Source organism: Sminthopsis crassicaudata, chromosome 1, assembly GCF_048593235.1.
Source record: "Sminthopsis crassicaudata isolate SCR6 chromosome 1, ASM4859323v1, whole genome shotgun sequence".
Lineage (NCBI taxonomy): Eukaryota > Metazoa > Chordata > Mammalia > Dasyuromorphia > Dasyuridae > Sminthopsis > Sminthopsis crassicaudata.
Genome location: NC_133617.1, coordinates 236,905,578 through 236,930,016, shown reverse-complemented (window position 1 = coordinate 236,930,016; position 24,439 = coordinate 236,905,578). Strand labels below are relative to the sequence as shown.

At 35.3% G+C, this 24,439-nt stretch overlaps 1 long non-coding RNA gene across 2 annotated transcripts in view; it reads right to left on the bottom strand.

The window, feature by feature from the left end:
• Positions 1–600: 600 nt before the first annotated feature.
• LOC141553725 (uncharacterized) overlaps positions 601–24,439 on the bottom strand; it is a 56,559-nt gene continuing 32,720 nt past the window's right edge. For both annotated transcript variants that reach the window (XR_012485614.1, XR_012485609.1), the window contains exon 4: positions 601–740. This is a non-coding gene — a long non-coding RNA (uncharacterized LOC141553725). The remainder of the gene's footprint in view (positions 741–24,439) is intronic.

Genomic DNA, 24,439 nt, shown 5'->3' with positions numbered 1-24,439 from the left:
TTTTTGTGTCTGGGTACAAAAAATGAACTCCAAAAATAAAAGTTAGGAGGAGATACAGATAGATAGCAGTTGTTCTAAAAAGAATTTGGGGATTTTATTGAACTTCAAGTTGAACATAAGTATGCAGTATGCTGTGTCAACCTAAAAAAAAGCTAAAGCAATTTGGGGTTATTTTAGGAGGGTATGACTTCCAGGACACAAAAGGTGATGGTTACATTGTGCACTGTCCTTGTCAAATGTCAACTAAAGTACTATTTTAGTTCTGGGCACTATTTAAAAGGACTTCAATAACCTAGAAGATGTCCAGACTAAATAACCAGGATGGTTGAAGAGCCATGAGTAAATAACATGAAAATCAGTTGAAAGAACTAGGTGAATTTAGGAGAAATTAAGACTCAAGGCAGGAGGGCATGACATCTATATTTCAGCATTTGAAAGACTGTCATGTTGAAGAAGAATTCAATTTATTCTAAGTGGTCCCAGTAGACTGAACAAAGAGAAACTGATGGAAGTTGCACAGGAGGCAACTTAAACTTGATGTTAGTAAAAATTTCCTAACAACTGAAGCATTCTAAAAGTGAAATGGCTTACCTCAAAGGTGATGGATTCCTTGTATGTAGAAGTCTTCAACCAATGCTTGGATACCCACTTGTCAGGTGTGTTACAGAGGAGATTCCTTCATGTATGGGTTTGAGTAACTGTCCATTGACATCCCTTCCAACTCCCAAATTCTGTGACTCCTAACATTAAAAGTCTTTGTTAATTTTACTCATCAAGGAAAACTTGATAATTGGACATCAATTATCTTTGCAACAAATAGATGGCATTCATCAATTAATCTAGCAATGGCTCTTTCAGGAGGAAAAAGCTAGTTAACATTTATAAAAGTCTTTTTAGTTATGGAATGCTTTATTCATGTCCTCCCATTTCATCTCTATTTCTACTTTGGCAGAAAGATAGATACAACTTATTATCCCCATTTTATATATTAGGAAAACTACAGCTCAGAGAGGTATTAGGTGAGTTGCCTAGAATCCCAGAGCTACTAAGTGGCAAAGTTGGGATTTGAACCTTTATTCTTTTGGTTCCCAAGTAGAATGCTCTTTCCAACTATATCATGCTGTTACCTCCCAGTAAATTATGCAGAATATGGGTTCAATTGACATCCTTCCCTCTGTGTAATTATACTCATGAAAAATGCCCTAATCCAGGTAATTTGTTTAAAAAGCAATTTTAAATATGGGTTACAAAGTATGAGGAGTTTAATACAAAAATTACAGGCTAGCTTAATTGCACTTAACAAAGTGAGCCTGGTGAGCAATTGCCTTTCATTATTTCTCACTGAGGCACATACCTTTGGCATAGTTCCTTTTTATTAATAAAATCAAGGAGAACACACTGAGAAAACTTCACAAACCTTGTAGCTTTGAAATCCTTGCCAACTTCCAAAAGTCAACTGATGGAGCAGGGTGGCATTTATTAACATTTTTTTGAGAATTATTAAATGGAATAAAATTATTTCTTAAGTGAGTTTGTCTCGCTCAAAATGTTAGGAAAATGTTTCAAATGGTTTTCAGCATTCTAAAGAGATGACTAATTTGGAATCATGAATTATATCAAATTTAATAGTATATATACATATTTACAAGAACTCAATAAAAACTCATTGAATGACAAAAAGATTTAATTCTAATATCAGAATTTAAGAGTAAAAACAATCCTAGAGATCACAAGTCTAATATTCCTGTTTTATGCATCAGAAAACAAGCTCAGAGTGCTTATAGTATTTGTCCAACATTTTCACAGGTAGTATATAGCAGTAATATTTGAACCCGTTCCCTTCATGCATTTGGGAATTTGATGGGGGGAAATAATGAATTCTATTTGGGACATGCACATTCAGTTGGAAATCTTCAATAGGCAATTTATGATGTGGAATTCCAGGTAAAAGAAATATTCTTTCTCCACAGAGAGATTAAGGCTGGATATATAAAGCTGGGATAGAAAATTAATTCAGATGTGAAAAGTTAGGAACACTAGTACATTGTTGGTGAAGCTATGAATTAGTGCAGACATTCTCCATATCAATTTGAACCATTTAACTAAAATGTCCATAACTTTTGATCTATGTATTCTTCCATTGGGTGTATTCCCCCATGGAAATCAGACATCAATAAAGATCTACTACATGCTATCATATTCACAGCAATGTGGTTTGTGATAGCAAAGTACTGGAAACAAAGTGGGTATTAGTTGAAAATAATTGAAACTTATTTATTGTGTTATAAATGTGAAAAATTCACAGAAATATGGAGAGATTTGAATGAATTAAGAGTAAAATAATCAGAATCAAAGAAACAGCATACATAAGAAGTATTTGCATTGTTGTAACAATGCAAATGAAAAGATCACTAAATAAAGTTGAATACTGAACAACTGAAAAACCACTAATGTTGACTAAGAGATAATGAAAGAAAAAAAAAAAGAGAGAGATAATGAAAGAAGCCCTCCTCTTCATGGAAGACTACCAGGGTAGAATTACTGAATTGGATGCTTTGACTTAAACTTTGTTTCTTTTTCTCTCCTAAGGGAAGATATATTTTCTGTGAGGGATAGTTTTTCCTCCTGGAATACTTGTGCATGAAGATATATTTCTCAATAAAGCATTTTTAAATAGGAAATTAGGAAGATGGATGTATTTTGAGAAACTGATGCTCAGAAAAATTAGATGTTTTACCCAACATCACATACCTAAAATTCTAATCTAAGACCCTTGACTCCCCGTGTTATACTCTTTTCACTACTTCAATCACTTTTGTCCCAATAATATTAATATTAAATGCCATTAATTATTAGATCTTCTTATTTAGGATTTATTCTATTTTTTATTTAATCAGTTCAATGTATATTTTCATTTTTCCCACTTAACAAAGGAATGGTTCTATTTCTCCTTTCCATACTTAAAGGTGAAAAATGAATTACTTAACATTTTAAAAGTCAATATGGTACTATAAATACATATAATACTTATATAGTACTATAAATACATACAATACTTACATACTCACACATGTTTGTTCATAGCAATTTTGAAAAGGAAATGAAAGGTTATTTTTCATCCATCCTTATGCAAAATATGGGAGTGCATAGCAACAATCCTAAAATTTTGAAGATACCTTTAGAGTAGTGGTCTAAAGAGATAAAATATTTTAAAGCTTATCAAATACATTTATGCAAATGCATTTACAGATTATGAAAGACAATATATAAAGAACTGGATTGGGAAAAAAAGAAAAAAAATTCCTCACAACAAATATATATAGTCAAACAAAATAAATTCACTCATTGACCTTAATTCAAAAAAAGTCTCATTCTTCACCCTGAATCTTTCACTCTCTGTCAGAAGGTGAATGAATAATAATCTGTATTATTGGCCCTCTGTAATTATGGATGGTTTTTTGCATTGATTATAGTTCTTATAGCTTTCAAAATCTGAGTGGTCCTCTATTTCACAGAACCCTAGGCTTTGGAAGCTCCCACTCTCATAGGCACAAAAAATGCTTCAGATAAAAATGAAATATATAATTATGAATTCCCTGCAAAAAATAATTGGATAATCATTTTGAAACATTTTATAATAAAGTTATAGTCTATATTGTTATTTTATAAAACACTAATGTTATAGAATAAATTTCTCTTCTTATGCTGCTTATTTCATTCTACATCAATTCCAGGTCTCTAAATCATCAATTTCCTCATATATTATGATATAATTGTATTCCATCACATTCATATTCCACAATTTATTCAGCCATTCCTTAACTGTTAGACACCCACTTAGCTCCCAGTTGTTTGCCACCAAAAAAAAAATCAAATTACTAAGAAATTGGGGAGGCAGAAATTGTGGGGGAGATAGGAGAAGGAAAGGACACAAATTAATCCTAGACCTAGGTCATCTCACTTGCTCTGAAAAGAAAGAGTGGCAAAATAAAGCATTTTCTTGCCTACATCTAATTCTCTACTTGTTCCCAATCAAGAGTCTTCCACAAATCTCTCCCATCTTACAGGAAGTCTGTCAGAGCGTGAAATAGCAGGGCCTCTCAGGAACATAAGGAATGAAAAAGACAGTAGAATGGTACAGTTGTTATATCAAAGGACTCAAAACTCTGAAAGAACTGAATTCAAATTATTTCTCAGATATTTATTAGCTGTGTGACTGAAAAAGTTAAACACCTTCTATGACTTCTCAATTGTAAAGTGAGAACAGTAATGGCACCTACTTTACAGCATTGATATAGGTTACAAATGAAGTAAAGTTATTTGTAAAACTTAAAGAACCATATAAATGCTAATTATTGATAGATAGAGAGAACGTGATTTTTGTTTTTTCATGTTTACTATGTACCAGGCACTGTAAGCACAGGATACAAATATACTAGCCTACCTTTTTCTCAAGTAGCTTACATTCTATGGAGAAGATAACACATAAAGGAGAACCTCAAGTGATGTGGGGAGAGATACAGTAAAGGGAGTTGGACATGTCCAGAGAGTGATATGGGGGCCTGAAATTGAGCAGGACATATCCAAGGCTAACCTATCAAGATCCAGAGAGGCTCCAGAACTGAAATACAATTGTGGGAAGGATACAGAGGTGATGATGATCTTAATGATGGCTCAGCTGCATTTGTTGTAGGAATGCTGGGCCTCCAGTCCAATCCCAATAAGATGTCCCCTCCTAGCCTACAACACTATGGAGGTGTCACCGTTTTGGTAGCATGGAAAAAAGGGACCTCTGCCACAGGCTAGGATGCTGACCACATTCTAAATGCCTGAAGCATCAATTCTTCAAAATTTGGTTCAAAGCTCAGCTTTTTCTATGCTGGTTATGGCTCTGGCTGATAACGGTAAAGTTCTCAACCTACTATTACCTATGTACTCCAAGATTTGGTTTCCCAGATGCGCAAATTTGAAACTCTGATTTTCAGCTTATCAAAGTTAGTTCAGACCTTAGGGAAAACTGGCTTGTATTATCCAAACTCAGAGGGAGCTTATTTGTTCCAGAAAGCCAATTTAATAACTTCCAATGGAAATTATCCCTTTCAAATAGATAAGCCTACTTGAGAAACCAACATTATTATTATTAATGATAACAATAACACTATATATTAACAATAATTCATTTCAATTGTTTTAAAGTTTATAAAGTATTTTCTTTACAAAAACCCTTTGAAGTAGATGCTACAAATTTTTATTCACACTTTATAAATGAAGAAATGCATGGATTTTCTGATAAGCATATAAAATCATTTAAAGGAAGACATCTAGAAATGGTAACATGTCTCAGATTTTCTGATATAGTCCCAATATGAAAGAATATATATTTTCTTTTTTAAGCTTTTTATTTTCAAAACATATACGTAGATAGTTTTCAACATTAACCCTTGCAAAACCTTGAGTTCCAATTTTTTTTTTCTCTCTCCCATCCTCCCACCCTTTCCCTAGATGGCAAGTAATCCAATATATGTTAAACATGTGCAATTCTTCTATGCATTTTTCCACAACTATCATGCTGCCCAAGAAAATTCAGATCAAAAAGGGAAAAAAGGAAAAAGAAAACAATGCAAGCAAACAGCAACAAAAAAGTGAAAAGGCTATGTTGTGATCCACACTCAGTCCCCACAGTCCTCTCTCTGGGTGCAGATAGCTTCTTGCATCACAAAACCATTGGAACTGACCTGAATCAACTTGCTGTTGAAAAGGACTGATCATCATATAATCTTGTTGTGACTATGTACAATGTTTGCTCAGTTTACACTCTTCACTTGGCATCAAAGAACATATATTCTCAATAAAGCTTTACCCAGATTATCCTTTGCTGGTTGAAAAGTCTTAAATATTAGACATTATTTTAAACTTCCCTGAAATGCTCATGTATTCCTATCAATTGATTTAGGCTCCATGTCCCATAGATAATGCTGGAGACATACTATCCACTTTTTCTCAATTAAATATTCCTTTTTCACAAGCTCCAAATTGCCCTTTACCATTTTATCAACTTTTAGTTGCAAAGGGCTCTATGTAGTTTCCTGAAGAGAGGCTATAAAAATACGACTGATATTAAAAAAAAGAAAAGGACCCACATGTGCAAAATTCTTTATAGCAGCCCTTTTTATAATGGCAAGGAACTGAAACTGAATGGATGTCCATGAATTGGGGAATGGCCGAATAAGGTATATGAAAATTATGAAATATTATTGTTCTATAAGAAATGATCAGCAGGATGATTTCAGAAAGACCTGGAGAGACATATAATCTAATGCTAAATTAAGTGAGTAGAATCAAGAGAACATTGTACACAACAATAATAAAATTATGTAATGATCAACTCTGATGGACGTGGCTCTTTTCAACAATGAGGTGATTCAGGCCAATTCCAATAGACTTGTGATAGAGAGAGCCATCTGCGTCTCATTTTCCCCCCTTTTGATCTGATTTTTCTTGTGCAGCCTGATAAATGTGGAAATATGTATGTAAGAATTGCACATGTTTAACATATATTGGATTAGTTTGTGTCTAGAGGAGGGAGAGAAAGAGAAGAGAGGGAGAAAATTTGGAACACAAAGTTTTGAAAAGATGAATGCTGAAAACTATCTTTGCATATATTTTGATATTAAAAAGCTATTATTAAAAAGCATGATTGAAAAATCACTGGCTCAGAACACTTGCTCCACCTCTGACACAACCTGTTAAATAATGGGCAAGTCACTTAACCTCCACAGACCAACGTTTCCTTGTCTGTTAAATAAAAGGGTTGGTTACATGGCCACTGAGGTCACTTCAATGTCTAGATCAATGATACTATGACCCTTTAGCTTGACACTCATTAGTTCAATCATTCTCTCTACCTCCCACCTTCCAGATAGCTCTTATCAATACCACATGGAAAGAAGAGATACATATCCTTCTCTCAAAATAGTATCTGAAAGGATAGACTGTCTTTCAACTGTAAAAAATGGCTTGCTGAATTTCCCAATTAAACACAGTGGAAATATCATTTAATCATTCACTCCTTATGCTTTAAAAAAAAGGGGGGGGAAAAACCTGTTCTTACTAAAGACCAAGTGTGACATTTACAAAAAGTAAGAAAGACTATAAATGATATGATAGCTTCTGCATATTGTGGAAAGTTGAAAATAGATACTTCTAAAAGCTTTAAACTAAATTTTTATAGGGCTGAGGGTAGGAGGTAAAGGCAAGGAAAGGAAACCAGACAGACTCCTTCTAGTAGACTCTCCTGCTAAGAAAGTCCATGATAACTCCATGCCTTCACAGTTAGTGCATTAAGCATTCTTTGCCAGCAAGCATTCCCATTAGCCTGAGGTTACTTCCAAAGAGTTCCCCAAGCCCTGTGCTGACCTGAGTGAAGTTTCCACAGTATGAACAGTGACATTCAGGCTGCTTGATATGGAAACTGCCCTATGAGGTCTGTTAGCTCTTATCAATTACTTGGCAATCAACCTGCAAGTAGTCAATTCTGTGACCTGCAGAGATCTGTCCTCAGTAACACAACTTATCAGGGAGTCCCTAAGGAGTTTGCTTCCAAAATGCCTTCCCTGAAGATTCAGTTAAATAAGAGATAATTCACTTTGATTTGGTACAAATCAGAATGTCCAAACTGGACTAGCTGTGGGAGCAGGAGTTTTCCCAGAAACCAGAACCAGGTTGAGTAGATATATCCCCAAATTGTCCCTGGGAGCAAGAGGGCCTGATTCTCTCCCTGATTTTCCTGTAGGGCAATGGTTCTTAACCCTTTGACTGTGAACTTGATTCTTAGGGGGATGTGTATCTGTATCTGTGTCACACACACATATGAGAGAGATGTAAGACATTATTATTTTAAGATAATTGAGTTCCTTTGCAATCTTGTGTACTTTATTTTATTCATTTAAAAATACAGATTGTCAAAAGGTTTCAAGTTGCAAAAAAAAAAAAAAAAAAAAAAAAAAAAAAGAACCCTTATACAGTAGTATCCAGGGCTTAGGGACTGGGAAGATAAGTTATTAAACTTAGTTGATCTATGTTATTATTATCTATAATATGAGTCTGAGATGTAGTAAAAGCTAACATCTACTATTAGGTCCCAATCAGTGTAAATGATATATTTCATGAAGTGGTTGCATGTATTCAAATTTGCACTATTGAAGTTATGATTATGTAACAAATAATAATTGAGTCAAGTCTAAAGGAAATACATAGTGAAATAATGCTACTATTTCCCAGGATTCATTATTTGCATTAATTAGGACCTACTTCCATAATAAAAGATGGGCGCATTAGTAGGTTTTCAATTGTTATAGGAGTGTCTAACTCTTCATGGCAACATTTGAGAGGGGGTTTTTTGCAAAGAAACTAAAGTGGTTTCCCATTTCCTTCTCCAGTTCATTTTATAAATGAGGTAACTAAGGCAAACAGGATGAAGTGACTTTCCCAGAATCACACAGCTAATATCTGAGGCTAGATTTGAACACATAAAAATGAGTCTTCCTCATTCTAACCTTAGTGATTTATCCCTTCATACTACTAATACTCACAAGCTGTGTAAAGAAACATAGGTTAATATATCTCTTTAAGCCTCAATTTTCTAATCTGTAAAATGTGAATATTATAACACTATAGTGTGGCATAATGGATGGAGTTATAAACTTAGAACTGAAAAGACCTAAGTTTTTATACTGCATCTGACACTTACTAGCTTTATAACCGTGAATTAAGTATTTAATTTCTCTGAGATATGGGTAATTCTATAAGAATGTTCATGAATTAGAGGCAGCAGTATAACATAGTATGAAAAAAGAAGTATTTGGAGTCAAATTCTACCTCAGCCATTTATTTTTAATGTGATTTTGAACAAGTTGTTTCACTTTTTTAGACCAATTTTTTTACCTGGAAAATTGAGGGAAAGGGAATTTTGGAGCAAATGGCCTCAAAATTCTCTAGCAACCTTAAATCTGTGTTATTCCTCCTCCACCAATGAAATCACAGATACTTGACTACCAATGTCTAAGATTTTTTAGGAAACCACATTGTAAATCAAAAAGCACTAAATAAATGTGAGCTATTGTTAATAGTAGCCTGGAAGCTGAGAAGTTTTTTCTAGTGCCACACCTGATGTATACTAGCTCAGTGATTCCAGGCATACTCTCTGTCACTTGACTTTATCTTCTATAGAATGGAGATAATAACAGCACTGATCCCAAGGTTCTTATAAAGATCAAATTATATCATATATGTAAAGTGCTTTGCAAGCCTTAAAATGCTATATAAATGTTAGCAAAGCTCAAGCAACACGAGGAATCAAATGGTTTTAGAGGTGTTCTTTGGAGATAAAGGCATAAATATGCTTTAGGTGTTCACAGAATGCTTTAACCAACCTTTTGAAACAAGCTTCCCCAAACTACAGGGGTTTGTCAATGAGTTTAACCGGGCACTGAATCATATTTTGGGAACAGTTCATTTAGTGAACATCACAATTTTAAGCTAAGGGAATAAAGTTCTAATGGCATAATTTCAGGATCCATAATGTAGTGGGGACAGAATGTGGCTGATACCCCTCCCTGTTTCTCAATAGTCCAGTCCTAAAAATACCCACTTAACTGTGGTTATATAGAAAATCTTACCTTCCCTGAAATTGAATCACCTAATATAAAACAAAAGATTTTTATGGTTCTCATATCAAAAGATCATTTAGTATTAAACAATTATTTATTCTATATCAAACAGTTTAGTGTGAGATCCAGCATGTAAATAACTAAACCATAAAAGATAAATAGTTGAGAGGTCATCTCAAAGGAGGGAGACTCCAGATGCTGAGGAGATTAGGAAAGCTCTTCTTCAAAAGATGGAGATGAGAGAAGGAGTCATGTTTGAAGAACTACAAATAGGGCAGTGTAATTAGATCACAGAATATGTGGAGAAGATTAATGTGTAAAAAGACTAGAAAAAGTAGAAAAGGGCTTTAAATGCCAAAAAGTATAATTTAATATGACAGCTTTTTATGGTGGTAAAGACTTGGAAATTGAGGGGTTATCTATCAATTGGGGAATAGCTGAACAAATTGTGGTATATGCTGTAATAGAATACTACTGTGCTCTAAGAAATGCTGACCAGGTAGACTTCAGAAAAACCTAGAAAGACTTACTTGAACTGATGCTGAGTGAAGCGAGCAGAACCAAGAGAACACTGTAGACAGTAATAGTAACATTATGCAATGATCAGCTATGGTTGACTTAGCTCTTTGCAGAAACATGTGTTCTAAGTTCAAAGAGACTCATGATGGAAAATGCTTCAAGGAGACTCATGATGGAAAAATGTTATCCACACCCAGATAAAGAACTAAGGCATTGAGCGCACATTGAAGCATACTATTTTCATTTGGGAAAGAGGTTCCTTTTTGTTCTGTTTCTTCTTTCACAACAAGACTAATGTAGAAATATGTTGTGCATGAATGCACATGTATAACCAAATCAGAGTGTTTGCCATCTTGGGAAGGGATCACAGATGGAAAAGGGAAGAAAAAAAATTCAAAACTCAAAATCTTTCAAAAAACAAATTTTAAAACTGACTTTACATTGCCCTTTAGGAAAAATAAAATACTTTTTAAAAAAGGAATAAGAGTAGGGCAACTAGATGGTACAGGTGAGAGAGCACTGGCTCTGAAGTCAGAAGGACCCGAGTTCAAATCTGGAATCAAATACTTAACTTACAAGCTATGTGACTTGCAAGTCACTTGACCTCAATTGTTTCACAAAAGTGGAGGCTGAAGGACAAGAGTTTACATTTGAACCTTGAGGTAACAGAAAGCCACTGGAATTTGCTGAGTAGGAGAGTGATAGGTCTCAAAGTTGGTTTGTCTCTATATGTATCTAGGTATGTTCCTTCCTACTTGATATGACTAATAATCAAATGAGGTCTTTTGCTAACTCCTATCCTAGAGTAAGGATGCACATTAGTCATTATCCTAATGATAGTAATGTACATTTACATGGCACATTGAGGTCCTAAAAATACTTTCCTCAGAAGAACCCTGTGAAAGAACTATTATTACTGCTTTATAAATGAAGAAAATAGCTCTCTGGAAGTTTAAATGACTTATCCATGATCCCTTAGCAAGTACCTGATCCCAGATTTAAACTCATGAAGATGAGATTTTCTGATTCCAGGAGTCAACATTTGAACCCAGGACTCCTTACTCCACATCTAGCAGTTTTTTCACTACATCATATTATCTGAAATGGCTCTGGTCCTGAGTTAGCTCCCAAGTAGACTGAAATAATTGAAGATGCTGAGTCTTTGACATTCTAGCTGCTATGGCTTTTAAGTAGAAGCTGAGCAATGGGAGGTGTCCTGAGAGACTCAACTATGTTGGACACTATTCATAGATTTTATCACTTGGTTAAGTATCCAACCAAGCTCTAGATATAACTCACCTAAATATCAGCAAGGCATTTGACAAAATTTCTCATACTATTCTTATGGAAGATAAGGAGAGATTCCAGCTTAATAATCCTACTTAGGTGGATTTGCAACTGATTGAATGAACAGTCAAAAAGTCATTTTCCCACTTCAATGCAGAAGATTTCTAATGTGCTATGTGCCTTGCCCTAGATTAACATTTTATTAATGACTTGTAAAACACATGATGTCCTTAGGCAGATGGTGCAAAACTGAAAGGGGCTGGTTTATACACTGAATGTCTGGATCCCAAAGATTTTGATAATCTAAACCAATGGTGCCAAACTCAAATAGAAATGGGGGATATGACCCCATATATAAAGAACACTACAGGTTACATATTGACTTAGAAAAGCCACATTTTAACATTATCTGTGTTTTATTGAATTTTTATTATTTTGATAAAATGTCCCATTTATATTTTAATCTGATTCAATTGCCCTTGGGAGTATGTTGATAGCTACAGGCTGCTTAGTAGGCTGCATTTTTACAATTTTGATGTAAGAGTGCATCAAATATGAAGAAATTTAATAAGAGGATTCATGCAAAAATATTAACACATATTACCAAATCAGCATCATGAGCATGAGATAGGGAAAGTATGTCTACATAGGAGTTCACCTGAATGAGATCTTGGGGATATAATGGCTACAAGCAAAATGAGTCAACAGTCAAAAATGGTACCCAAATAATGTCAACTTGTTGTTCAGTTATTTCAGTCCTGTGCAAATCTTCGTAATTCTAATTTGGGATTTTTTTGGCAAAGAAACTAGAATAGTCTGCCATTACCTTCTCCAGCTCATTTTGCAGACAAGAAACAGGCAAGAAGGACAAGATCTTATCTTGCCCAGAGTCACACAGCTATTAAGTGTCTAAGGACAGATTTGAACTCAGGAATTCTAATTCCAAATTCCTAATGCCAAGCACTATCCACTGCTCTATCTAGCTACCTTCAGAGTATGTTGCAGAGAGGATTTTTGTCCAAAGATGAGTTTGACTAGTTGGCCATTCAGTTCCTTTCCAACTCTAAGAAGATGTGATTCTGAATCCAACAGTAGTTATTGATTAAAGGGAAGTATTTAGAAAATTTTATATGTAATTTTGTCAATTCATTTGTATAATGACATTGTTAATCAGCCTAAATCAGTGCTATCATTTTATAGGGAAGGTTTTAATTCTTTTTTTTTGGGGGGGGTCATGGAAGCTATAAATACTTGCTATTAGAAGACCTAGGTTTGAATCCCTGGTTGGTTTACATGCCAGCTAAGTGAGTTTAGACAAGCCTTGAATAATCTTAGCCTCAATTTTCTCATTTGTAACAAAGAGGGGTATAAAGATCAATTTAGGAAAATATATAAAATATTTTGAGACAGTAAGATATTTTACACTATTATTATCCTCATTAGTCACTGGAAACATTTAAAAACAAATATGCCAAAATGAAAATTCCCTCAAGGTCTAGGAATACTAACTTCACTGTAATTTCAAGCCATATATACTGGTAGATCTTGGCAGTGTGATAATCTCTTATTCAAATTTTGCTCTTCATTTTCTTTTAAAATCTCCTTTAAATAATACATTTCCCTTCTCTGAGGATCACTTTTTTTATCAGTAAAATGAAGGCTAAATTAAATATTTCTCTAAGATCTTATCAAATTCAAAATCCTCTGACCCACTGTAGCACCCTACAATGATCCAGAAAGGAGGCAAAAGCATACACAGCTGGATATGTTAGGTGAAAAGCATTCCAACTCATGCACCTCCTTTCAATCCAAAAGACTCCCAAGGAGCAACTGGAACACACAGAAAACTCACATTTCAGCCCATCTATCTTGATAAAGTTCGTGATGGGTTGAAACATCAGCATTCTGGGTGTTCTCGCCACTTCCAATCAATCTCCCTCAGTACATAAGCTACTGTGTGTCTTGCTTAAACCTTTAAGGCTTGTGAATCTGTGGGCCCAGAGTGATGCTATGAATTTCCTGACAGGATTGATCTGGTCAGCCATCAACATCCATTTCCATGGCATCATACCGGTGTAAGTCATTCTGGCTGGGGGAGATTTGTTCAATTGTAAGCACTGTCACTCTCAACATCTCATTATTAAGGCTTCTTTAAGAGTAGAAAGAACTCTTTAGACAATCAGCACCTGATTTTAGATGTCCCATCTTTCTAAAGCGATCCATTTGGACAGAGATGCATGGCAGCTGGAAAATGCATTCAGCTTTGTCAGTGCCAGTGGAATTATTACACAGGGAAATGCAGTTCTGCTGATTTGCCTTGTTAAATTGAAGGGAGACCCCTTGAAACGATCACAGGCATTGGTCTGCTTCCAGCACGCCTATTTAGAACCAACCTGACAGCTCTGTCTGGAAAGGCCTTCAATTAAACAATTGAAAATATTTGCTTTCTGGGGATCTCAATTAGAGAATGCATATCCAACCCTGGGACTCACAAGAGGAGGGAAAATGTGCCAGCTCTTCGATAATCTGATTAGTAAATCTTAAAGGAAGCTTCCAAACCAATCGCCTTCTTATAGGCTCAATCAATGAGATTCACTAATCCAAAGCAAATCACAGCATCAAGGCTGTGTCTCTTAATGTGGCAAATTGGAGTCTTTATCTTGCTCTTTCCCTGTTCACACAGATTGCTCTCTGATGGTATGCGTTCTCATTTTCCCAGGAGAGAATAATGAATCATCATGTTTGGGTCACTTTATGTTTAATAAGGATTTCATTTTAACTTTATTTCACTGCATTTTATTTCAGATTTTTTTCTAATGTTGGCTAGTTTTGCTCTCCCACTAGCCCCTCTCCTACCTCTTTTCAGCACTTTGTTATGAGACAAAGAGGGAAGGGAAGGGAAGCAACAAAAGAAAATGTAAGTGACAAAAAGGTAGAGAATATCAGAAAAAATATTCTTAAAACCTTTTATGTCACATTGGTGCTTTTTTTTTGCACCATCCTACAATAATTAGCCTCTCTTATGACATAGAGAAAAGATAATGAGCAAACTGAGGTGGTCACGTTTGGTCTATTTAATAATCTAAAGTGTTTTATCAGTCATATTCTGGAATCAAGATTAGAGTTTTTTATATAATCTGAATCCTGATAGCTTTTAGCATTCTTTTTCATTTGGGTTAGGGTTGTCATTGGGTGCTATGCTGTTCTGGTTCTTCTTTCTTCCCTCTGAATCAGTTCATACAAAGAGGCTGGCAGCATCAATCTATGGCTCCAATTTCACTAATTAAAAGGCCTCATAGAGGATCAAGGTCTTCACTCCATCTCAAATTGGTCAATCTTTTCTAATTGAATCATAGAATATAGAGCCAAGCAAGGCCTTCCATGTCATTTAATCCACTCTTTTTTTTTTCCATTTTACAAAAGACAAAATTTAGTCCAGAGAGGAACTATAAGTAGCCACAATCCTAACATAGATCCTCTGACCTCCAGATACAGAGTTCTTTCCACTATATCAGTCTGACCTTCATCATAACACTGCCTTCTGGCTGCCCAACTTTAAACTAGACACTATCATGGAATACATATGAAATGTAAGACCTAGTCCTGGCCTGAAAGGGCTTATTGTCTGTTTGAAGAACTATGACAGGATTGTTAGTATATAACTGTTATTTGTGGGGGACAGATTATTCAGCCCATCATTCTTCTTTCTATTAAATTAAACCAAAGTCTAGAACTCAAGAATGCAACAACAGTAGCCAGAGATGGCAGAAGATCTTTAAAGGATAGTGAAGCAGTGACCCAGAGAAAGAGGAATCTTCTCTAGAGGGGAGCAAAACAAAGACAAGACCCTGCATTCCAGGGGAAAATTGGTGACAGGAGAAGAAATAGGCCAACTTTAAGTATGTTTTAAAAAAAAAAAAAAACTTAAGGAATTGAGGAAGCCACACACCTCCAAGTGCTTACTTTATTTTCTTGCTCCTAATAAACCTCTAGGAAACCAGAAGAAGCTACAAAATAATTCCTTCCCCAAATCATTCAGTCAACAAGCATTTATTAAGTTCTTATTATGAGCCTGACATTCTGGTCTCTGCCTTGGAAAAGTCCATATTCTAGAATGTTAGAGGATGGAGCCAAGATGGCAGAGTAAAGTCAAGAAGATGCTGAAGCTCTCCCAGTTTTCCTCAAAAACCACATGAAACCAAGACTCTGAACAGAATCTGATAGAATAAAACCACTCTCTAATTCAAAACAGACTGAAAAATTTCAAGAAATGTCACTCTCTGGGGCAGCTAGTTGCCACAGTGATCACCAGCCCTGAAGTCAGGAAGACCCGAGTTCAAATTTGGCCTCAGACACTTAAACACTCCCTAGCTGTGTGACCCTAGGCTAGGCAAGTTATTTAATCCCAATTGCCTCAGCAAAAAGAAATGGAAGGAAGGAAGGAAGGAAGGAAGGAAGGAAGGAAGGAAGGAAGGAAGGAAGGAAGGAAGGAAGGAAGGAAGGAAGGAAGGAAGGAAGGAAGGAAGGAAGGAAGGAAGGAAGGAAGGAAGGAAGGAAGGAAGGAAGGAAGGAAGGAAGGAAGGAAGGAAGGAAGGAAGGAAGGAAGGTAGGAAGGGAGGGAGGGAGGAAGGGAGGGAGGGAGGGAGGGAGGGAGGGAGGGAGGGAGGGAGGGAGGAAGGAAGGGAGGGAGGAAGGAAGGAAGGAAGGAAGGAAGGAAGGAAGGAAGGAAGGAAGGAAGGAAGGAAGGAAGGAAGGAAGGAAGGAAGGAAGGAAGGAAGGAAGGAAGAGGAAGGAAGAGAGGGAGGAAGGAAGAGAGGGAGGAAGGAAGAGAGGGAGGAAGGAAGGAAGGAAGGAAGGAAGGAAGGAAGGAAGAGGAAGGAAGAGAGGGAGGAAGGAAGGAAGGAAGAGGAAGGAAGAGAGGGAGGGAGGGAGGGAGGAGAAAAAGAAAAGAAAAGAAATGTCAGGATCACTGGGGTGAAAAGCATGTTTAGCCCAAGTCAGCTAGACTCTGAAAAGCTGGTGAGAGGGTTTTAATCACAGCAAGTCAGCAACTGAGACTCTTAGTACTGGTTCATCAGAGCAACAAAGTTCCACCTTAAAAATAAAAAAGAGAAAATACCAAAGCTATTATGGTGATAGAGCAGACTAAAGCACAAACGCAAACAAGGACAGAATGTCCACAGAAGAAATCTCAAAGAGTGAGATGAATTGGTTTCAAGCTCATGAAGGCTTCTTGGAAATGTTAATAAAAGACTTCAAAAGGCAAATAAAAGAGGTAGAAGGAAAAAAACCAAAAAAAAAAAAAAAAAAAGAAAAAGAAATGACAGATATGCATGAGAGAGTCAACAATTTGGAAAAGGAAGGAAAAAAATTGTTTGAAGAAAACAATTACTTAAACAGTAAAAGAAACCAAATGGGAAAACAAAGATACAAAAGACAACTGAGGAAAATCACACATTAAAAACTAGAACAGGCAAATAGAAGCTAATGGCAAACAAGGACAGAATGTCCACAGAAGAAATCTCAAAGAGTGAGATGAATTGGTTTCAAGCTCATGAAGGCTTCTTGGAAATGTTAATAAAAGACTTCAAAAGGCAAATAAAAGAGGTAGAAGGAAAAAAACCAAAAAAAAAAAAAAAAGAAAAAAGAAAAAGAAATGACAGATATGCATGAGAGAGTCAACAGTTTGGAAAAGGAAGGGAAAAAAATTGTTTGAAGAAAACAATTACTTAAACAGTAAAAGAAACCAAATGGGAAAACAAAGATACAAAAGACAACTGAGGAAAATCACACATTAAAAACTAGAACAGGCAAATAGAAGCTAATGGCTTTGTGAGACAGCAAGAATCAGTCAAACTAAAAAGAATGAAAAAAAATGGAATAAAATTTGAAATACCTCATTGGCAAAACAGTCGACCTGGAAAAGAGATCCATAAGAGAAAATGTTAAAATTATTGGCGTACTTGAAGGCCATGACCAAAATATGATCCTGTATAGCATTCTACAAGAGGTCATTAAGGAAAACTGCCCCAATATTCTAGAACCAAAGTGGGAAATATTCATTGAAAGCATCCATCAATCACCTTTAGAAAAAGATCTCACAAAGAAAATCTCAAGGAATGTTGTTGTGAAACTCCAAAACTATAATCTCAAGGAAAAAAATACCACAAGCTACCAGACAAAAAGAATTCAAATATCAAGGATCAACAATCAGAATTACCCAGGATCTGGCAGCTTGTACAATAAAGGATCAAAGGGCCTGAAATATCAGATTCTGGAAGACAAAGGACCTAGGGTTCTAACCAAGAATTAACTACCCAGGAGACTCAGCATCATTTTTCAGGGAAGGAAATGAAGCTTCAATGAAGTAAGAAACTTTCAATCATTTCTATTGGAAAAAAAAAACAGAACTAAGCAGAAAATTTAATCTACAAACACAGGATACAAGAGATCCACAAAAAGGCAAACAGAAAAAAATACATATTTAAAGGTTAAACTGCTTACATACCTAGATAGTTCTTGCTAACTATATCTGTCACTGGGGCATATAGAGGGGGGCATCACATGGAGTGAGACTGTGGTTGTGAATGGCCCCTGATATGATCATATTAAAGAAAAAGACATTAAGAAGTGGGACTGTATTGGAAAAAAGAGAAAAGGAGAGGTATAATGAGACAATTAGTTCATGTGAAGAGATACAAAAGATCTATTATAATCAAGGGATAGAAGGGAGGGGAATGAGCATTGTCTGAAGAATGATCTCATCAGTTTGGACTTAAGAGGGAACAATTTAATCATTATAGAAATTTATCTAACCCTATAAAAAAGCAAGAGGAGAAAGAGGAAAAGAGAGAGTACAAACACTAAGGAAAAAGATAAGAGAAGGGGGAAGGATTGATAGAAGATAAAGTAATGGTGGAGTGGGAAAAAATACATAACTAAGGATAGGGTGGAAAGAGAGAACAAAGATATATACAGAGGAGAAAATAGGATGGAGAAAAATACAGTTAGTAATGATAACTGTTAATGTGAATGGGATGAATCCTCCCATAAAATGAAAGCAAATAGCAGAGCATATTAAAAAACAGAATCCTACAATACACTGTTTACAAGAAACACATTTGATATAGAGAGACACATACAGAGTATAGGTAAAAGGCTAGAACAGAATTTATTATACTTCAGCTGAAGTAAACAAAGGAGGGGTAGCAATGTGATATCAAATAAAGCAAAAGTAAAAATAGATCTTATTAAAACAGATAAGGAGGAAAAGTACATGCTGTTAAAGGGTACCATAAATAATGAAATAGTAATAATACTAAATGTGTATGCACCAAATGGTAGAGCAGACAAATTCCTAGAGAGGATTTTAAGCCAGTTACAGGAAAAGAGCAAAACTATTCTAGTGGGGGACCTCAACATTCCCATCTCAGAATTAGACAAAACTAATCACAAAACAAACAAGAAAGGAACTAGGGAATTGAACAGGATCCTAGAAAACTTAGACGTGATAAACCTCTAGAGAAATTTGAATAGGAAAAGAAAAGAATATAACTTTTTCTTGGCAGTACATGGCACCTACACAAAAACTGACCATGCCCTAGGGCATAAAAAACCTCACAATCAAATGCAAAAAGGCAAAAATAGTAAATGTTTCCCTTTCAGGCAACAATGAAATAAAAATTATATTCAATAAAGGGCCAGTGAAAGATAATTAAATAATCTAATTCTAAAGAATGACTGAGTCAAACAACAAATCACAAAAACAATCCATAATTTCATCCAAGAAAATGACAATAATGAGACAATATACCAAAGTCTATGGGATGCAGTCAAAGCATTTCTTAGGGGAAATTTTATATCTCTAAATATATATATATAAAATAAAGAAAGAGGAGATCAATGAATTATGCATGCAACTGAAAAATCTAAAAAAAGAACAAATTTTAAAACCCCAATTAAATACCAAATTAGAAATTTTGAAATTCAAAGAAGAGATTAATAAAATAGAAACCAAGAAAACTATTGAATTAATTAAGAAAACTAAACCTGGTTTTATGAAAAAACTGACAAAATAGATAAACCTTTGGTTAATTTGATCAGAAAAAGAAAAGAAAAAAACCAAATCACCATCATCAAAAATGAAAGACATGAACTTACCATGAATGAAAAATAAATTAAAGCAATAATTAGGAGCTATTTTTACACAATTTTGTGGAAGAAAGTTGATGATCTAAGTGAAATGGATGAATGTTTACAAAAATATCAATTGCCCAGGTTAACAGAAGAGGAAATAAAATACTTAGATAGTTCCATTTTAGAAAAACAAATTGAACAAGTCATTAATGAGCTCCCTAAGAAAAAATCTCCAGGGCTGGATAGATTCACAAGTGAATTCTACTAAACATTTAAAGAACAATTAAATTCAATACTAGATGAATTATTTGGAAAAATAGGTAAAGAAGAGGTACTGCCAAATTCTTTCTATGATACAAATATGACACTGATACCTAAACCAGGAAGGGCCAAAATAGAGAAAGAAAATCATAGACCAATCTTCCTAATGAATATTGATGCAAAAATTTTAATGAAATATTAGCAAAGAGATTACAGCAACTTATCAGCAGAATAATGCATTACAGTCAAGTGGGATTTATGCCAGGAATTCAGGGATGGTTCAATATCAGAAAAACTATTACCATAATCAACCATATCAATAACAAAACCAACAGAAATCATATGACAATCTCAAATAGCTACAGAAAAAGCTTTTGACAAAATACAACACCCATTCCTATTTTAAAAAACAATAGAAATCATAGGGATAAAGGCAGTTTTCCTTAAAATAATAAGCAGTATCTATCTAAAACTTATAGAATATTATTTGTAATGGAAAGAAGCTGGATACTTTCCAAATACAATCAGGGATAAAACAAAGATGCTCATTATCACCACTATTATTCAACATTGTACTAGAAATGTTAGCTTTAGTGATTAAAAAAAAAGAAATTAAAGAAATTAGAATAGGAAATGAGAAAATAAAAATTACCACTTTTTACAGATGATATGATGATATTCTTAGAGAATCCTAAAAAACCATCCAAAAATCTACTTTAAACAAGCCACAATTTTAGCAAAGTTGCAGGATATAAAATAAACTCACAGGAATCATTAGCATTTCTGTATATTACTGTCAAAGTCCATCAGCAAGAGATTGAAAGAGAAATTCCACTTAAAATGACTAGACAAAATAAGATACTTTGGGTTCTACCTGCCAAGAAGAAGCCAAGAACTATATGAACACAATTACAAAACACTTCTCATACAAATAAAATCAGATTTAAACAATTGGGAAAATATCAATTGTTCATGAATAAGCCGAGCTAATATAATAAAAATTACAATTATGCCTAAATAGGCCAAACTAACATAATAAAAATGACAATTATACCTTAATTATTCTACTTGTTTAGTGCTATACCAATCAAACTGCCAAAATGTTATTTTATAGTACTAGAAAAAATAATAGCAAAATTTATCTGGAAGAACAAAAATCAAGAATATCAAGGGAATTAATGAAAAAAAAATTATAAAGGATGGTGGCTTAGCAGTACCAAACCTAAAACTATAAAGCAATAGTAATCAAAATCATTTGGTAGTGGCTAAGAAATAAGAGTGGTGGATCAGTGGAATAAAATTAGATACATATGACACAATAATTAAGGTTTATAGCAATCTAGTATTTGAGAAAACCCATAGACTCTAGCTTCTGGAACAAAAACTCACTCTTTGACAAAAATTGCTGGGAAAATTGGAAAATAATATGTCAGAAATTTGCCATAGACCTACATCTTGCACCTCATAACCAAAATAAGGTCAAAATTGTACAGAATTGAGAGAGATAAGATAAAGAACTTATAGGCATGTATGAATTCTTTTTCTGTATTTTATTTTCATTATTTCTGTGTGTTTCCCCTATGACCTGTATAATATGGGCAGGCTCATAGTTACTTGAGCTTTGGCCAGCTATAAACATATTTACTTAACCTGAGCTGATGATATTTATCAGTATTTGACATTTTGACAGTTATCAATATTTAGTCTATTAGCTTGACCATTATCTACTTGATTAAGCCTGAAGGCCTGATCTTCTGTTTCCTAGAAATCAGGAGATTTTAGGAAACAGAAACCTTCCATTCCAATCTCTCCAAATAGCAACAACTAATTAGATGCCTCCCCCTGCCCTTCTCAATGCTCTCTTACTTGTGATGTAATCTCTTGTATAAAAGCTGTGTATCTTTACTACTTCTTTAGCCCTTCTACCGTGAGCTTTCTCTTTCTTATCTCATGATGGGATGGCTCATCCTCCAGAGATTTTTAATAAACAACTTTTCTGCCTTTTACTGAGTGATCTCTGAGTAGTCATTTTGGGTAAGGGTCTTCTACATCCCTCACAGTTGAGGGCTCGTCCAGGATGGGGTGGTTGGTTGGGGGAGACAGCTGTGTGCACCCCAAAGAGGAATAGGTGCCATGGATTAGTTTTCTCAGTGGTCTCTGGGTCTGGGTGAACAACCTTCCTCCCTCTTAGACAATGACTCAAGGCAGGGATACTCAGTGGAACACAGAATTGAAGATTGAAGTACAGTCCTGATGGCTGGCGGCAGTCTGAAAAGAAACACATGTTCTCAAGGTAAACAAAACTCTTGGGAAGTCTGGGGGTCTATTGGCTGGGTCAAGGGAGACCCAAGGGACTAGCCCTCTTAAAAATTGTTTTGGTGGACTGCTATTGACCCCAATGACAATGGGACTTTTCCTGAGGAGACTCTCTGGTGGCTGTGGGGGTGTGAGGGTAACAAAAGGCCTCACACCATCATCTGGACTGGGTCCAAGGTGGTAAAATGGGATAGAAGCAGTCTAAAAATTTATATCAGGACATTTAGCTAGGGAATTCAAGACTGGGATGAACTTCTCAGATATGAAAGGGAAGAAAACTGGGAGGATGTATATCCCAAGATTATTTGGGTATATCAGACTTAAATCTGTATGTAAAAGGTGAAAATAGAGTTTTGTGTTTATCTGTATGTGTATGTCTGCTTTGCATTGCCCTACTAGGGACTCAATTAGAAATGATCAGTTGGGTAACACAGGTCATCTTTATCTTCCTTCCTTCCTTCCTTCCTTCCTTCCTTCCTTCCTTCCTTCCTTCCTTCCTTCCTTCCTTCCTTCCTTCCTTCCTTCCTTCTTTCCTTCCTTCCTTCCTTCCTTCCTTCCTTCCTTCCTTCCTTCCTTCCTTCCTTCCTTCTTTCCTTCCTTCCTTCCTTCCTTCCTTCCTTCCTTCCTTCCTTCTTTGTGTCCACATATCAAACCCTGCCCTGCTGGTGCTATGCCCAAAAGAATGTGAATTTTTTTTTTTGGATCACTGAAACCTGTCAAGATAGCTTAGATTTATTTCTTTGTTGCTGTCCTTCATTTTTGAAGACAACAAAAGTGACATCACTATGTTAGAATAGAGTTACAGTGTGTCCAATAATTGCTGATCAAAGCAATACAAACTTGGAATGCTTTGCCACAGGTCAGACACAAATTGTCCATATGAACATTTGGGAAAGCTTCTTCAATTTTGCATATTTTTGTGCTTCCTTTGGGCTAATGCAATTCTGCTTTGCCCATCAAACACAGCACTTTTCGGGAAGCTCAGAAAGAAAGTGTGGAAGAGTAGATTATCAAGCTGAAGGTTTGCAGAGCTTTTGTGCTGACCTCATTTTTGTTATTTTCCTATGAAATTTTCCTTAAAGATCACAGCCTTAAACCAAAATCATTCTGGCTCTCATCAATTGATCAACAATGGATCTCAGGTCAAGCCCCAATTGGTTATTGTTTGGGCTCTGATAGATTCAGAGTAAATGTAAAAAGAAATCATTTCTGTTTTGGCCAGAAACCCTGAGGGTTTCCCTCTCTCAGACCGATTTTTTTTGACTAGGTAAAAGTAATCATTCTTTGCCTCAATTCTTACCTAGTCTTAATCACTGAATGGGCATTGTCTTTGCCAGATTTATTAAAGACTTTATTAAAGACCTTAACTTAAAAAGTCCAAGGTCTCCCACTGCATTCAGGGCTATCTCCAGTCATCCTGATCTATCTTGCCATTGGAGCAGATGAGTCTGGAGGAGAAAATGAAGCTAGTAACTTTGGACAGACCACCCTCACTTAGATTCAATTCACATACATGTCATGATATCACTTCCCTGATATCATGGCCCTCTTCAAGAACAAAGGACAAACAACAACATTTATCATATATGTATAACTTAATTTGTGTAGATTTCATTGCACATTGTCACCCCCCCCCCTTAGATTGCAAGCTCCTTGAGGATAAGGACTATCCTTTGCTTCTTTTTTTGTGCCCTAGTATTTAGTACCTAGAACATAATAGGTACTTAATAAATATTGATTGATTGAATTATCATTAATGGATTCATTCTAATACCCAGATTAGAACTACTTATATTTTAATTCAACTAAACTCAACTGAACCCTCCTCTGCTAAATAGTACCAATTCCTATATCTGATCCTTTCCCAGACCATGATCAATTTGCTCACTCCAATATTCCAGTGGACAGTCAACAAACCACCTCAGCTCTATAGTATAGTATTATATAGTATTGGATAGTATAGTATTAATCTAGATATACAGAAATATAAACTATAATTATATCTAGATAATCACAAATATAAATCAATAGTAAACAAATCACATCAGATTGTGGGTCTAATAATACTAAGAAAGAAGAAGGGGTAGGGAATCATTCTTTCATTCCCACATAAGGTGCAGTGAAAGAAAGTCCCGGGATAATCTCAGGTCCCTGGAGGAGAGGAGAAGGAGGTTCAGGGATATGTGTATGATGCAGTGGCACAGAAACAGCTACTGCCATGAAAGGCTCCCTTACCCACACATGCTGGAATA